This window comes from Bos mutus, chromosome 14, assembly GCF_027580195.1.
Source record: "Bos mutus isolate GX-2022 chromosome 14, NWIPB_WYAK_1.1, whole genome shotgun sequence".
Taxonomy (NCBI): domain Eukaryota; kingdom Metazoa; phylum Chordata; class Mammalia; order Artiodactyla; family Bovidae; genus Bos; species Bos mutus.
The window spans coordinates 24,223,651-24,241,227 of NC_091630.1; the positions used below are offsets into that span (position 1 = coordinate 24,223,651).

General features: G+C 42.2%; 1 long non-coding RNA gene across 1 annotated transcript in view; it reads left to right on the forward strand.

Annotated features, from left to right (window-relative positions):
* Positions 1-17,577, forward strand: part of LOC138990766 (uncharacterized) — a 148,893-nt gene that overhangs the window by 21,029 nt on the left and 110,287 nt on the right. The window contains exon 2 of the long non-coding RNA XR_011466867.1: positions 17,469-17,565. This is a non-coding gene — a long non-coding RNA (uncharacterized lncRNA). The remainder of the gene's footprint in view (positions 1-17,468; positions 17,566-17,577) is intronic.

The window sequence follows — 17,577 nt, forward strand, 5'->3', positions numbered from 1 at the left end:
TCAAATAAGAGTGTGCATGGATGTATCCAGAATGTGACCACTTCTCACCATCTTTACTGACATTAGCCTCCCCACCTTCACTCACCTAGTAGCTTTCAAGCTACCATCTGCTCTTCTGTGAATCATTGCATTGTCTCCTTAACTGGTCTTCCTGCTTTCACTCTTAGCCGGTCCATTCCCAACATTAGTCAGATCCTTTAAAAACCTAAGTCAGATTATATCACTTTGCTGAAAATTTTTCTATGATTTTTTTGCTTCAAAGCAAAGGTCAAAATCCTCGCAATGGTCTGCAGGGTCTTACCACACTCTCCCCTTGTTAGGCCCCCAACTGCTTCCCCTCTGACTCTCCTCCACCCATTCTTCACCCTGCCTTGGCCACTCTGCTCTCCAAACTGTCACCTGCCCCCAGACATGGGCTCTTGCTCCCTTTGTCTTTTTTAAAAATACTTACCTATATTTACTATTTGGCTGTACTGCATCTCAGCTGTCTTAGTTGTGACACGTGGGATCATTGGTTGCAGCCTGCGAACTCCGCTGCAGCCTGTGAGATCCAGTTCCCTGACTAGTGATTGAACCTGGGCCCCCTGCGTTGGGGGCACAGCGTCTTAGCTGCTGGACCACCAGGGAAGTCCCTAGTTCCTTTGGTCTTCACCTCCTTATTCCCCACCCTTGGTTTCATTGCCTCTGTATATTCAAGCAGCGTAATAAAGTCTCTCTAAACAAAAGGGGTTCTCCTCTTAAGAGCACTGCTACCTCCTCTGCAGTGGAAACTGAGAAGGAAGTACAGTGACGTTTGTAGCTGGAGAGATAAGTAGGATCAGATTGTGGAGGAACTTGAAAGCCCTGATAAGAAATGTAGATTTTATCCAAACGTAAAGCTTTAACCTGAGGAATGGCGTGATCAGAATTGCATTTTAATACATTCACTTTGTCAGTGGTATGAAGAACAGGGGCTTCCCTGGTAGCTCAGCTGGCAAAGAATCCACCTGCAATGCAGGGGACCTCTGTTCGATTCCTGGGCGGGGAAGATGCCGGAGAAGGGATAGGCTACCCATTCCAGTATTTTGGGGCTTTCCTGGTGCTCAGTCGGTAAAGAATGGACCTGCAATGTGGGAGACCTGGGTCTGATCCCTGGGTTGGGAAGATACCCTGCAAGAGGGCACGGCAACCCACTCCAGTATTCTTGCCTGGAGAATCCGCATGGACAGAGGAGCGGGGAGGGCACAGTCCATGGGGTCACAAAGAGTCAGAAGCAACTAAGCACAGCACACATGGAGAGTAGATTCAAGGATGGTGTGTGGGCAAGAGAAGAGGCTGAGATCATTTTTATTCTTTTATCCTGAGGAAACCCCAGCCAAGAGCAGGCTATTTGGGGGTCTCTATAGGCTCTCTGGAGAAGCAAATGGCAACCCAATCCAGTATCCTTGCCTGTAAAATCCCATGGAAGGAGGAGCCTGGGGGGCTGCAGTCCATGGGATTGCAAAGAGTTGGGCACGACCGACCGAGTGACTAACACACATAGGCTCTCTGGTCTCTCCCCCATTCCCTTTAGGCTTTTCTAATGCAGAAGTTCCAGTCAATTAGCTTCATTAACTAGTTGAAAGTAAGGATGCTGCTAAGTCACTTCAGTCGTGTCCGACTCTGTGCGACCCCATAGACAGCAGCCCACCAGGCTCCCCCATCCCTGGGATTCTCCAGGCAAGAACACTGGAGTGGGTTGCCATTTCCTTCTCCAGTGCATGAAAGTGAAAGTGAAGTCGCTCAGTTATGTCTGACCCTCAGCGACCCCATGGACTGCAGCCTTCCAGGCTCCTCTGTCCATGGGATTTTCCAGGCAAGAGTACTGGAGTGGGGTGCCATAAGGCAGACCCAGATTATTTCCACCACTCCCACAGGGAGAGTGAAGGGGCAGCCCCACTCACCAAATCTGGTTACTATGGTGACAGCCTAGGGTAACCTAAGTGCCCCTCCCACCCTCCTCCCAAACCGAGAAAATTAATTGCAGGTGCTGACTGAGCTGAATTCTAGCCAATGGACGGCTGTTCCTGCTTTTCGCCACCCCCACCCCCACCCACCCAGGAACCTGATTCCTGAATCTGGACTAGGGATTTCTGGTTCCAGGCTAACTGCGTGGGTGCTGGGCAGAGGAATGCAGAAGTCTAGGTAAGAGTTGATGAAAACCTACTTTTAGATGGTAGTGGTAAGGTAGGAAAGGAGGGCATAAGTACTACAGGTGAAAGTAAGAGGTGAGATTGATACGGCTGATCACAATGAGATGTTAGATGTAAAGGAAATGAAGGCATCTGGGATGGGCGTAGCCTTTTTGGCTTGGATTTGTAGGTAGGTGGTGGTTTGATCCCCAAAGAATAAAAATACTAAGGGAATAATAAGCTTGGGGATTGGGCAGGTACTAAGTTTTGGACATGTTAACTTGGAGATACCTTGGAGGACATTCAGGGTAAATTATCTAGTAGACAGGGACTGGAGCTCAGGAGAAAGGTCTGGGCTCTTTTATATTTAGATTAGGGGATCATTTTAGATCAAGGAGACTAAGGGGATCATTTTAGATCAAGGAGACTAAGGTCGTGCCAAGTCATAGAGCCAACACGAGTTGACAATGGGATCAGAGTCAAGCACTCTGACTCCAGAATCAGGGCTTTGAATGGCTGTGCTCTGACACAGACTCCTTTCCTCCTCCTTGCTGTCTACCCCCACCTTCAAGGACGGGACTTCCAAAGCTTGTGACATCACTCTCTAAACAAACTTCTTAAGAAGATCTAAATATAGAGTTTCTTAGCCCTGACTTTCTATCTGATCCTGTAAAGCTTTCCTTTCGTTCATGCCAAGTGTCGTTATGTGACCCGATAGAGGTGCTAACTAACTCGATCCTGGTAATAATTTTGTAATGCATGTGTATCCCATCAACACATTGTGTACCTTTAAGCTTATACTTCCCTGTATGTCAATTGTATCTCAGGAAAGCTGGGGATAAGGTATCTTGAAATAGTCCTTACTCCTTATTTTAATAACTTTTCTGTTCACTTCTCAATCCATTCAACTCACAATTCTGATTTATTCCCACAAACTCAGTTTAGTCAGGGCACAGATGCCTTCCTCATTATGAAACCCAGGGGATATTAATTTTTTTTTTTAATTTTTGGTTGCACTGGGTCTTCATTGCTGCCTGAGGGCTTGCTCTAGTTGAGGTGAGCAGTGGCTTGCCTTCTCACTGCAGTGGCTTCTCTTGCTGTGAAACTCAGGCTCTAGGCAGGCTGGCTTCGGTAGCTGCAGCTCACAGGCTTTGGAGTGAGGGCAGTAGTTTCAGCGGTACGTGGGCTTAGTTTCTCCATGGTATGTGGAATCTTCCTGGGCTGGGGATCAAACCTGTGTCCCCTCCACTGGCAGGTGGATTCTTACCCATTGTACCACCAGGGAAGTCCTCAAAGGACATTTTTTGTGCTCACTTATTTAATCTTTATATAGCATCCTCTCCTGTGAGTGTGTGTGTGTGTGTGTGAATATGTGTATGTGTTGAAGCTAAGAGAGTCATGACAGAAAGTTTGGAAAACCAAGAAAGAACAACCAGTCCTAATCATATCACACTCAAATACCTCATTCATAGGCCAGCATGAATGTAACATACAGAGTTAAAATATACTCCAAATCCTGAAAATTTGGCTGTGCTAAAAGTATTCCTTTCAGTTCAAGGCTGTCATTTTGAGAAAGCTGAAATAGCCCATTTTACGTGGCTTTCTACACCACATGTTTACCCTCTTGTCCTAGAAATCATCTAAAAGCAACAGGTAAAATTTTTTTAAAAAGCCTCTCAGACTCTATCTTCTGTGAAGTAGGACACAGATAATCTGCAGACAACTCACTGGAAAAGACCCTGATGCTGGGAAAGATTGAGGGCAGAAGGAGAAAAGGGCGTCAGAGGATGAGATGGCTGGACGGCATCACTAATGCAATGAGCATGAACTTGGGCAAACTCCAGGAGATGGTGAGGGACAGGGAGGCCTGGCGTGCTGCAGTCCATGGGGTCGCAAAGAGTCAGACACAACTGGATGACTGAAGAACAGCAACAATCTGCAGACCCTGACGTTTGTGAAATGACTGCTAAAACTAACTGAGATTGGTTAGAATTGATCTAGCATAAAGTCCAGAGGTATACTGAGATGGCCTGGCAATGGTGGGTTGCAGAAGGAATTTGCAAAAACACATTTTTTTTTTTTGGAGGGAAGAGCTATGTCATGTAGTAAAAAAGCTGCATGGCTGTTTGCTGTAGTAAGTGTAGAAATCTGGTGTCAGGGCTGGCAAGCAAAATGCTTCTAAACTTTGACTTTGAAAAGCAGGTAATTGAAACAGGAAGAAGCAGTTAAGGTGCACAAAGAATGCAATGGAGGCATCATATTTGCAGGAAGCAGTCAGATTTCTGTAGAAGCAACAGAAGGTTCTCTGGATTGAAACACCTGCAAGCTACTCTGATCCATCCTCTTTCCTCACAGGAACTTTCTTAAATGCCTAGCGCAGAAAAGTTCAACCCACTTAAAAGATGTAAGATGGTACAATAGCAACCCAGAGACACTTTAAGAAAAATCTGTGAAAAAGAAGAATAAAGTTACCAACAAAGAACACTCGCCAGAAAAAAGCTGCCACAGAGCAGGTGAAAAATGTGAACCTTCAGCCAAAAACTTAAAGAAACATCACCTCTATGAATAAGAAGGGAGCAGCAGATATAATAATTCCAGGGCGAGATGGCAAGACACCTGTCAAAGACAAAAAAATTACAGAAAAAATATTAGAGGTAGAAAAATGGGAACAGAACAGATACATCTGGTGGTATTCTCAAAGAATATGAATGTATAGTTGGAAAACATGAGAAGAGCCCGCATGGTAGTCACTTGACAAATGTTTGGTCAGTGAATGAATGGGTGATGGGGGAAGGAGATGTTACTGCATTCCTTTGTATATCTTTAATAAATAATTTTTTAAATAAAAATGAAACAAAAGAGTGAATGATAGAAGGGCCTCTGATTTATTCTTTTTTTTTTTTCCAATTTAAAATGTATAGGAATCTATCTCCATCTCCCTGACAGTGTTTTGATTAGATGAGGACTGAAAACATGTAGTTGCTGTGAATATCCTGGGGCCTCCTCTCAGCCACATGAGCTCAGTGTGTCTGACTCTTTGTGACCTCATATACTGTAGCCCACCAGGCTCCTCTGTCCATTGGATTTTCCAGGCAAGAATACTGGAGTGGGTTGCCATTTCTTCCTCCAGAGATCTTCCCAACCCAGGGTTGGAACCTGTGTCCCTTGCATATCCTGTCCTGGCAGACAGATTCTTTACCACTCAGCCATCTTGGAAGAGCCTCCTCTGTATCTCCCAAAATGAGGACAGGGTTCCTGATCCTTTTTCTCAATCTCAAAAAAAAGCCACCTGGGTGATTTCAATCTGATCTGCCCTTTGGAAGGGGCTGACTTGCCACAGTCTCCTCTGTCTGCCCTCAGATGATGCCAGTCTTGGAGACACTCCTGGCTCCCACTTGCCACACTTTCAGCTGCTCCCATGGGCCAAGTCAACAAATATTCACTGAGCTACAGGTGAGTATCATGAATGTAAGAGATACAAAGGGAAGCAAGGTGGTGTCTCTTATAATCTAGTCATGATAATTACAGGGGCCTCCAAAAGTGTTAACCTAAGGATTTTTGTCTAATTCTGTATTATTTTGCTAGAGCTGCTGTCATAAATTGCCACAAATCTGGTGATTTAAAACAGAAACTCACTGTCTCACCATTTTGGTGTCCAGAGTCAGAAATCAACATGTTAGCCTGGCTGTGCTTCCTCTGAAGGTTGCAGGAGAGGACCCTTCCTCGCCTCTTCTGCCTCCTGGCTGCTCCGAGCTCCCCAGGCTTGTGGCATTGCCCCTCTGGTCTCTGCCTCTGTCTTTTCACGGTCCTCTTCTTTGTGTCCATGTCTTTTCCTCTTCTTTCTGTGTCAGAGCACCTTCTGCCTTTCTCTTTTATAAGGAGACTTGTCGTTGGATTTATGTCCCACCCAGATGACCCAAGTGACACAGTGGTGAAGAATCCGTCTGCCAGTGCAGGAGACACCAGAGACATGGATTCGATCCCTGATCGGGAAGATTCCCCTGGAGTAGGAAATGGCAACCCACTCCAGTATTCTTGCCTGGAGAATCCCATGGACAGAGGAGCCTGGCGGGCTACAGTCCATGGGATCACAAGAGATTGGATGCAATTGAGTGTGTATGTGCCTGCGCATGCACGGTCCAGGATGATCCCAAGTTCCTCAAAATTCATTACATCTGCAAAGACCCCTTTTCTGAATAACATTATATTCACAGATTCCAGGGGTTAGGATGCTTACATCTCTTCTGATGGCCACCATTCAATCCACCACAGTCTTCTTGCAGAGTCTTCCTTCAGCATCTTTTAGTCTCTCTGTTTGTATTATATAGGCTGACTTTGGATCAGATGAAATCCCAGTTACCAGCTACCTGTATGACCTTTGGTCATGTTACTAACTTGCTTCTACTGGAATTCTCTATCCAAACAGGAAGTGTAAATATGCTTTTGACAGGATTGTTATAAAGAGTAAATGGGGCGTGGATGGTAGAGCTATTAGCCTGGCTCAGTAAATACAGAAAGAGATGATTTCCCTGTGGTTAGCATCTGTGACAGGAAGGGCCGGGAGGACATCAGCTTTTCAATGTGTAGTTTTACAAGGAGGCGTTGCTCTCTCCTTTATCGCTTTCTGAATTCTCCCAGTGCCCAGGGAAGCGCTGCAGACTTGCTCCAACATCAAGACATGGGCTTTGCTTGCAAAGTCTTGCAGCGAGCTGGCAACTCACTATTTTAAGTTTTAGGACACTGGCAGGAGGTCTGAGTTATGTTAATTTCAGAACACTCTGACAGGCTTATCTTCAGATTTCTTTCTTCTTTTTTGTTTAAATAGAGATCGGAGCCTACTCAAAGAGGCAAGGCAGCTGTGCAGGGAAGTATCTTGTTTAACATCTGTCTGTCATTTAACACCACTTGTAGCCCATAGGAGGAAGGAGAGGCTGCCAGAGAGCTAAATTTAAGTTGCAGGGGTCTAAGCAGCATTTGAAGAAGAGAGATAACAGCTTCCTGTCGGGGAGAGACTACCAAAAAAAGAAACTTTAATTTAGCCTTTCTTATGCTTCTGGTGAGAATAATTTACCTCCTCCAAAGTCCAGGGAACATTATTTGTAGTTAGTTAAGATGTTTTAAATCCTTGTACATCTTTTCTTCAAAGTAAGTATCTTTTCTTTTAAAACACCAAGGAGTGTTCAACACCTGTGTGTCTGAAATCTATATTGCTTCTTGTGTTAGGTTTATTCACCTAAGATAATCTCTTGGTTACAACTCACAGTGGAAAAACATGCATGTAATCTTCATTTTACAGACAGGTAGGTGAAGCTCTGGAGGAAATGTGATTGTCCTCGTTATGGAGGAAATACGTGGCACTAGAATTGAAATCTGGCATCTTGATTCAAGTCCCGATACTCAAAACATCATAAACTGTTTGCTAGGTGGCTCAAGACAGGTTCAGTAGAAGACTGTTGTTCAGTTCCTAAGATATCTCCAGCTCTTTGCAACCCCATGGACTACAGCACACCAGGCTTTCCTGTCCACTATCTCCCAGAGTCAGCTCCAACTCATGTACATTGAGTTGGTGATGCCATCCAACCATATCATGCTCTATCACACCCTTCACCCTCCGCCTTCAATCTTTCCCAACATCAGGGTCTTTCCCAATGAATCAGCTCTTCACATCAGGTGGCCAAAGTATTGGAGTTTCAGCTTCAGCATCAGTCCTTCCAATGCACATTCAGGACTGATTTCCTTTAAGATTGACTGGTTGGGTCTCCTTGCTGTCCAGGGGGCTCTCAAGAGTCTTCTCCAGCATTACGGTTTGAAGATGGACTGTATTAAACAGACATTTCCCAGCACACATCTCAGCACTTGCTGCTTTATTCTGCCTTTCCTAACCTACCAATCAGTAAATAGTGTAGACCCTTTCTGAAACTTTGTTTTGGGACTTGTAAAATGTTACTTAGATTACACACCGTCTCTTGCAGGTATAAACAATGCAGAAGCAATAGCAGGTCTCTGAGCCTTTGAGTGGCAGCCTACCTCCTGTCATGACAATCAAATTAGAATGGGAGACAAATTATACCCTTTCTTCTGACACAGTTTTTAAAACCACCATGTGAAACTTCACATGCAATATAATTTCCAAGCACTTGCTTTCTGAGTATTCTTGTCATTCTCTGTCAATGCCTATGTTACCTTCTTATTGGAATGACCTTGTATATTGTATTTAAAATACTATTCAGATATTTTTAATTATAATGGCCTTTCAGGAGACGTGTATCTGGCAGCCTCCTATTATATTGTTCTTTGTTTTGAAGCTCAATATGCATTCAGGGCTTTTTTTTTTGTCCTACTTTACCAAAGACACAGCTGGTTCTTGGCAAATACCACAGATGGGGTCAGGCTGTAATTGAACTTTCATAAATCATCCTCCACCACGTGGAACCAAATTCCTGCAAACTTTTCTTCCCTCAGAGACATTTTCAAGCCAGTGAGGGATGAGATAAAGAAACAGGTTTATCTCCCTTGGTACATGTTTTACTTTTCATTCCTTTATCAACTAAGCGTTTGGGTTTTGTGGCTAATGCAAATAAGCTGTTTTCAAGTCAACTGCTGAGGAAATAGAATGAGCTGTGAAAATTGTATGTGTCCTCAGATATTCATGATAGTAAAGTAGAGGATATACAGGATATATATATATATATACACACACACACATGTATATTTGTTTAATCAACTTACTATGCAAGTCTTGATGTTTACAAGTCATGTCTCAATTAGAAGACAGGTATCTGCATACATAGGGCTTCCTTGGTGGGCCCAGTGGTAAAGAATCTGCCTGCCAATGCAGGAGATGCAGGATCTTCGTGGGTCAGGAAGATCCCCTGGAGAAGGAAATGGCAACCCACTCAAGTATTTTTGCCTGGGAAATCCGAGGGACAGAGGAGCCTGGTGGGCTATGGTCCATAGGGGTTGCAAAGAGTCAGACACCACTTAGCAACTAAACAACAAGTCTGCTGCTGCTGCTAAGTCACTTCAGTCGTGTCCGACTCTGTGCGACCCCATAGACGGCAGCCCACCAGGCTCCCCCCCGTCCCTGGGACTCTCCAGGCAAGAACACTGGAGTGGGTTGCCATTTCCTTCTCCAATGCATGAAAATGAAAAGTGAAAGTGAAGTCGCTCAGTCGTGTCCGACCCTTAGCGACCCCATGGACTGCAGCCTACCAGGCTCCTCCGTCCATGGGATTTTCCAGGCAAGTGTACTGGAGTGGGATGCCAACAAGTCTGCATGCATATAAATACTTATTTATGTTCTTATATTAGATGTTCCTGGATTTGTAATATACTCTAATCAACCCTAAGATGCCAACATCATTATTTTTTCTTATTGTGGTAAAAAATATGAGAAGAATATATTTTTTTACCCAATCAAGAATATTTAATTTATGGATGGTGAAAAAGAGGGAACATAAACTTCCCTTTAGAACAGAAGTCCCTGACCTCTGGAATCTAATGCATGATGATATGAGGTGGAGCTGAGTTAATAATAAGAGAAATACAGTGTATAGTAAATGTAAGGCACTTGAAACATCTTCAAACCATCCCCCAACCCCAACCCCAGTGGAAAGTTGTCTTCCATTAAACCTGTTCCTGGTGCCAAAAAGATTGGGAATCACTACTTTAGAACACTATTAGGTGCTGAAAGTATCTAACATCAACACAATGCAGTAATGATGATGACTATACTTATGCCTTCTTTTAAATCTGAACCTAGCTAAAATAGTATTTATGCTTTTTTAATGAGCACGTTAGGAAGGTTACAGGACAAATATTCTTTAAGACTATTTCAAAGACAAACAATGCTGGAGAGAAGTGAGATTTTTGGTGACAGATCGTCCTCTGGAAAGTTTTCACAATCACTGTGTTTTCAACTATCTTACATACAAAACCTAAGACATTGAGATTAATCACACAATTGCATAAGAAATACAGCAGAAATACAAAATCTGGACCATATCATGTTTTCTGGTACATCTTGTAATGAATAATTTGGAGCAGCCTAGGCTATAAACAGAAATAATATGATGCAGGTGTACACAGACACAACTAATACAGTTGCTAGAATGTTGAAATACTCATGTAAATAGCAGCTGTGCTCAGACCCAGGGACCTCTTGACAGTGGCCTCCCCTACCACACACACACAATCCAGCAGCCAAAGGGTTACAACTCTCAACTCAGGTTTAATTCAGTACACAGGCTGTCTGACATTGTACAGGAGGCAGGGATCAAGACCATCCCCAAGGAAAAGAAATGCAAAAAGGCAAAATGGTTGTCTGGGGAGGCCTTACAAATAGCTGTGAAAAGAGGAGAAGGGAAAGGCAAAGGAGAAAAGGAAAGATATACCCATGTGAATGCAGAGTTCCAAAGAATAGCAAGAAGAAATAAAGCCTTCAGTGATCAATACAAAGGAATAGAGGAAAACAACAGAATGGGAAAGACTAGAGATCCCTTCAAGAAAATTAGAGATATCAAGGGAATATTTCATGCAAAGATGGGCTCGATAAAGGACAGAAATGGTATGGACCTAACAGAAGCAGAAGATATTAAGAAGAGGTGGCAAGAATACACAGAAGAACTATACAAAACAGATCTTCATGACCCAGATAACCACAATAGTGTGATCACTGACCTAGAGCCAGACATCCTAGAATGCAAAGTCAAGTGGGCCTTAGGAAGCATCACTATGAACAAAGCTAGTGGAGGTGATGGAATTCCAGTGGAGCTATTTCAAATCCTGAAAGATGATGCTGTGAAAGTGCTGCACTCAATATCCCAGCAAATTTGGAAAACTCAGCAGTGCCACAGGACTGGAAAAGGTCAGTTTGCATTCCAATCCCAAAGAAAGGCAATGCCAAAGCATGGTCAAACTACTGCACAATTGCACTGAATTCACACGCTAGCAAAGTAATGCTCAAAATTCTAGAAGCCAGGCGTCAACAGTACATGAACCATGAACTTCTAGATCTTCGAGCTGGTTTTAGAAAAAGCAGAGGAACCAGACATCAAATTGCCAACATCCATTGGATCACTGAAAAAGCAAGAGAGTTCCAGAAAAACATCTATTTCTGCTTTATTGACTATGCCAAAGCCTTTTGCTGTGTGGATCACAACAAACTGTGGAAATTCTTAAAGAGATGGGAATACCAGACCACCTGACCTGACTCTTGAGAAATCTGTATCTAGGTCAGGAAGCAACAGTTAGAACTGAACATGAAACAACAACCTGGTTCCAAATAAGGAAAGGAATACATCAAGGCTGTATATTGTCACCCTGCTTATTTAACTTATATGCAGAGTACATCATGAGAAACGCTGGACTGGATAAAGCACAAGCTGGAATCAAGTTTGCCAGGAGAAATGCAGATGACACCACCCTTATGGCAGAAAGCAAAGAAGAATTAAAGAGCTTCTTGATGAAAGTGAAAGAGCAGAGTGAAAAACTTGGCTTAAAACTCAACATTCAGAAAATGAAGATCATGACATCTGGTCCCATCACTTCATGACAATAGATGGGGAAACAATGGAAACAGAGACTTTATTTTGGGAGCTCCAAAATCACTGCAGATGGTAACTGTAGCCATGAAATTAAGACACTTGCTCCCTGGAAGAAAAGCTATGACCAACCTAGATAGCATATTAAAAAGCAGAGACATTACTTTGCCAACAAAGGTCCATCTAGTCAAAGCTATGGTTTTTCTAGTGGTCATGTATGGATATGAGAGTTGGACTATAAAGAAAGCTGAGCACCGAGGAATTGATGCTTTTGAACTGTGGTGTTGGAGAAGACTCTTGAGAGTCCCTTGGACTGCAAGGAGATCCAACCAGTCCATACTGAAGGAGATCAGTCCTGGGTGTTCACCGGAAGGACTGATGGTAAAGCTGAAACTCCAATATTTTGGCCATCTGATGCAAAGAGCTGACTCATTTGAAAATATCCTGATGATTTGGAAAGATTGAAGGCAAGAGGAGAAGGAAAGACAGAGGAGGAGATGGTTGGATGGCATCACCGACTCAATGGACATGGGTTTGAGTAAACTCTGGGATTTGGTGATGGACAGGGGAGCCTGGCGTGCTGTAGTCCATGGGGTTGCAAAGAGTCAGACACGACTGAGCGACTGAACTGAACAGTCTGTCTGAGTGGTTCAAGAGTTTGAATGTTACCCATGAATAAAGTTGTTTAATAAGTCATTTCAGTGCTAGTGGAGTTTCAGTGGTTGATGTGAACCACTGAAACCATCTTTAAAAGAATCCTGATATGTCTTCTCTATGTTGCAGTTTGTTTTGCTACATCTTCATCTCAAGCTCTAAAAATGTCAATTTACCTACCTCTGTTCTGTAAAGTTCCAACTGGCAAAGCTATTCCAGGAAGTCTTATATTTGGAAATCTGAATGAATACCTTAATGGAGCTGCTACAATACTCTTGCTGAGACAGGAAAGGGAGATAGAAATGAAATGGGGTATATACATATGTTTTATAACAGTAATCTGAGGAAAGCAGAAATATTATCAGAAAAGACTTAGAAGATTTGGGTACATAGCTGCAAATTTTGTTGGTTATGATGATCTGGCTTCAAACACATAGGAATAAAGGAGAGATTTTGATCTTCCCTGGAAGATAAACAATGGAGGTCTGTAAATTAAGTTAAATAAAGCTCATGTGTTGTTTTTCTTTAAGTGAGAGAGGAATAGTAACAGAAGTTTGAAATAACTATGAATAACCTTGCTTGTCTTTTTGCAGCAATGATGATACAAGGTTAAAGCAACATTTCATGTGGAAAGATCCACCTTAAACTTCCAACATTATCTAAATGTCTCTAATGTCAAGATTAGTTCTTAGGGAAGGAGACTGAAGACTAAAATTTCAGAGGATAGTATCTGTTTCAAAGGCTGTTCAGAAATGCTGTCTTAGGACAGGTTGAGCTCAACCTCGAGCTCAACCTTTATCTTGCATGGAGTCAAATTGATTTTGTCCCCTTTATGACCTTAACTCTTCTGCATTCCTAATTCTCATCTTCCAAGGAAAACTTTCTTCTGGTGAGTAGTGGCCAGTCCACATCAACAAGATGTTGTACTGTTGGTTGACAGCCGGTGTGATTTTGCTTTCTTGCAGGGCCCTGTGTACTGATTCAACATGAAATGTACCAACCCCTACCCCCTTACCTTTCCCACCCTACTTGAGTGGCTTCCCAGATCCCATTATTGAATGCTATTAGTGAAATCCTGTGTTTTCTGATACGGTGACAGACCGAAGATCATAGCCTGAGTTTTCAGTCAATGACTGGACAATATGATCTCATTTTTCCCTCTTGGTATGTTCTCCCTGTGGGCTTGGCTTTCAGAAACAATTCAGTTGCATCTTAGTCCAAGTGTCCAACTGAGTGGCTTGCCCTTTTCTATGCTATCGAGTCTCTCAGGGCAAATCAGGCTCTCAGCCTCCCACTTTCACATCTCATAGCAGCAGGCAGAACATGTTCTTATTCACTACTTTTCCAGCCACCGACTGTTTTGCTCAGCAGGCAGCTATGTTATGGCTGGACAAGGTAACCATGCAACAGACCTAATATTTATTTAACTAACATCAACCCCTGGGGCTCACTTACAGAATGAGCCTCAATTATACATTTTCTGTACATGCTTAAGCATGTCAAGGACTTGTGATTAGAAACATTGATAGAGTGGGATTTATACTCACTCAGGCTCCTGAATGCCTTTGGGGCTCTCAGCTTATACTCAGGACACTGTTGAAATATGGAAAGGAAATAGCAGTGGGTGTTACAGTATAATTCAAAATATAAGCCAAGATCTATGTTAGAGATGAATCCCGTTGGTCCAATTAACATTTTTAAATGCATTTAAGGGAAAGTAGCCTTTTATTAAAGCATCTAGGGATAGACTTAGGTGAAAAACAGGTGAATAAAATCAAACTTTAATTTTTTTAAAAAAGGATAAACCATTAATTTATTATGTTTTAGTCCCTTATAGAGTCTAACATATAAAAATATTTGGGCAGATTTTATTTTTATTGGATTCCATGTTCTTAGTTTTTCTTCCCCAGGAGTCAACTTATTTCTTAACTAGACCAGCTCTCAGGATAATCCATATATCATTCCAATATAATTCATAACTCTTGCACTTTACACTGAAGAAGATGACTATTTCCCTGCCACCACTTATCTGTCTTTTAAACTTGCCTCCACCTGACCTTCTGTCCCTTCTTCAATCCTCACTTCACATGCCACTATTTGACCTCTCTTTTGCATCTTTCTATTCTTATCGGTTGAAGTAAATGTGTTCTAGAGAGCAGAAGTCATGTAACAAGTGTCATGACAGTATTAATCACCTCTAAAACACATGTTGATGGTATCAACAAATACGCTGAGTTTGCTTAGTTTAAAAGCAGAAGCAGAGGAGTTAGCTCTTGGAATATAAGTGTCCCTTGCTATCCAAAAGGGGTTGTTTCCAGGACCTCCCGAGGCTACCAAATTCCTCAGGTGCTCAAATGCCTTGTATAAAATGGCATAGTATTTGCATATAACCTATGCAATCCTTCCATATATTTACTGGTCTTCCCTGGTGGCTCAGCCTGCAGTGCAGGAGACCTGGATTTGATCCCTGGGTAGGGAATATCTACTGGAGAAGGGAATGGCTACCCACTCTGGACAGAAGAGCCTGGCAGGCTATAGTCCATGGAGTCACAAAGAGTCAGACATGACTGAGCAACTAACACTTTTCACTTTATGCAATCCTTCCATATGCATATACCATCTCTATGTTACTTATAATACCTAAAAGAATGTAAATGCTGTGTAGGTAGTTGTAAATACAATGTAAATGATGTGTTAATAGTTGCTGGTGCTTGGCAAATTCAAGTTTTGCTTTCTGAAACATTCTGGAATTTTTTTCCAAATGTTTTTGATCTGTGTTAGTTGAACCTGTGGTGCAGAACCTGCAGGTACGGGGGCCACTGGACTCGTTCTTGGGATGCTAGCTAGGACTACAGCCGCCGTGTTGGGAGGTACCCAAGCCATATGGATTGGCCATGGGTAGACACTTTAATCAAGAGTGGTCAGCTGAACTTTTAGTCAGTAGTTCTATAAGGTGTCTTGGGTCTGCAGCATACTGATGTGATTAGACAACTCCAGTCCCAATAGCTGTGTAATTACCTACATGAGAGACTGTAAGAGAGAAACTTCCAGAAGACCCTGGTCACCTTACAGAACCCTTTTCCAGATGGAAAATGTATCTCAATTTTTAACCGAATAAAGATGGTCTGAAGGTTGCAGTTTTGTTAAGACTCCTCGTAGGCCCTTTCAAGTAAATAAGAAGTCTTTTCAGACTCTTGGAGGCATCATCTCACCTAAAATTGCCAGATAGAATATAGGATATAACATTTGTCAATACTTACATGAAATTAAAAGACGCTTACTCCTTGGAAAAAAAGTTATGACCAACCTAGATAGCATATTCAAAAGCAGAGACATTACTTTGCCAACAAAGGTCCATCTAGTCAAGGCTATGGTTTTTCCTGTGGTCATGTATGGATGTGAGAGTTGGACTGTGAAGAAAGCTGAGCGCTGAAGAATTGATGCTTTTGAACTGTGGTATTGGAGAAGACTCTTGAGAGTCCCTTGGACTGCAAGGAGATCCAACCAGTCCATTCTAAAGGAGATCAGCCCTGGGTGTTCTTTGGAAGGAATGATGCTAAAGCCGAAACTCCAGTACTTTGGCCACCTCATGCGAAGAGTTGACTCATTGGAAAAGACTCTGATGCTGGGAGGGATTGGGGGCAGGAGGAGAAGGGAACGACAGAGGGTGAGATGGCTGGATGGCATCTCCGACTCGATGGATGTGGGTTTGGGTGAACTCTGGGAGTTGGTGATGGACAGGGAGGCCTGGCGTGCTGCGATTCATGGGGTCGCAAAGAATTGGACACGACTGAGTGACTGAACTGAACTGAACACTAAAACTTCATTTATTGTGTATCTGAAAATCTAATTTACCTAGATCTGTATTTTATTTGCTAAACTTGGCAACCTAGCATACCCTGAATCTCAACCCAATATTGAAAGGAGCTGGTTTCAAAGAGACTCTTTATCTTCTCTATCCATGCTTGATTCCTTGAATCCTTGTTAGATCAATAAGGGAAGTAAAATCCCTCGAGCAATCAAATCCATTTATTAAAATCCTGTAAACCTTTCTCTAAGATATTTAAGCAAACATTTATCCCCAATACTCCCAAAATATCTACAAAATATGTAACTCATTCCCACAAAACAGTCCAACGGAAAACTAGAACTTGGGCTTTGGGAAAATCAATTGCAAATAAAAACAAACTTTGAAAAAAGCAAAGCATTACTTGTTTTGATTTGTCTCTGAATGATACAGTGAAAGAAAAAGAAACCAAAGAACTGAAATGATTTTCAGTGACAAAAAAGGCCTTAACATTCATGGAAAAATAATCCCAATACCATTTAATTGTTGGAATTGACTCTTAGTTTATAAAAGATTCTTTTCTAATTTGAATTTCATAAGAACCAATATGATGTAGAAAAGCAATAGATCATTTTTGAATCTTATAGACCTTAGCTCTGATTGGGATTCAGTACATTTTTATGTGGTTGAATAATTATTTCCATTTGCCCACAGAGAAACTGAGGTTCTGAGAAATTATGTTAACTGCTCATGGTCAGAATTAGATAATATGTAAAAAACCCAGGACTTGAACTTGGTATTCCCAGTCTTGATGAGGTATAATGGTATACATGGTTTAATGGTACCATGCACCTCTGAAAATTCTGTAACAAATGAAAATCATTTTTAAAAATAAGCAAATAGCATCATAGATGAGCAAAATGCTGATTCATGTAGTATTACTGAACACCTATTATGTTATGTGTCAAGTACTATGTGGTTTTGCACACATTTTCTCACTTTCCAAGGACTATCAGCAAGAATTTAGGTGGAATCCACATTTAAGTCTCAGAGCAGTTAAACAAGCACCAAGCTGTGCATTTATTTAGTCATTCAGCCATATTTACTGAGTACCAGTTAGGTATTAGCCACTGTGGTAAGGTTCTAAGAATGCATTCATGGCTCTGCTGTCTTTGACTTTAGAGTATAGGAGTTGATGGACCTAACGGAGTTTATGCACTGAAACTGTGGTACCTTATTCACTGATTCACTGCAGAGTTCCTTAAATGATATATGTGGTTTTATTTTAAACAAATTCTAACAAACTCAGTTACCTATTTTGCTCTTCTGCCACAGGTTGGAAATGGCAATAAGGAAGACCCTCTTCCAGCACTAAGAAGCCGCAGCTGACGATCTGGCGGTGGTGGGGACACAGTGGACACATCAATTGCATGTGAGTTTGAAG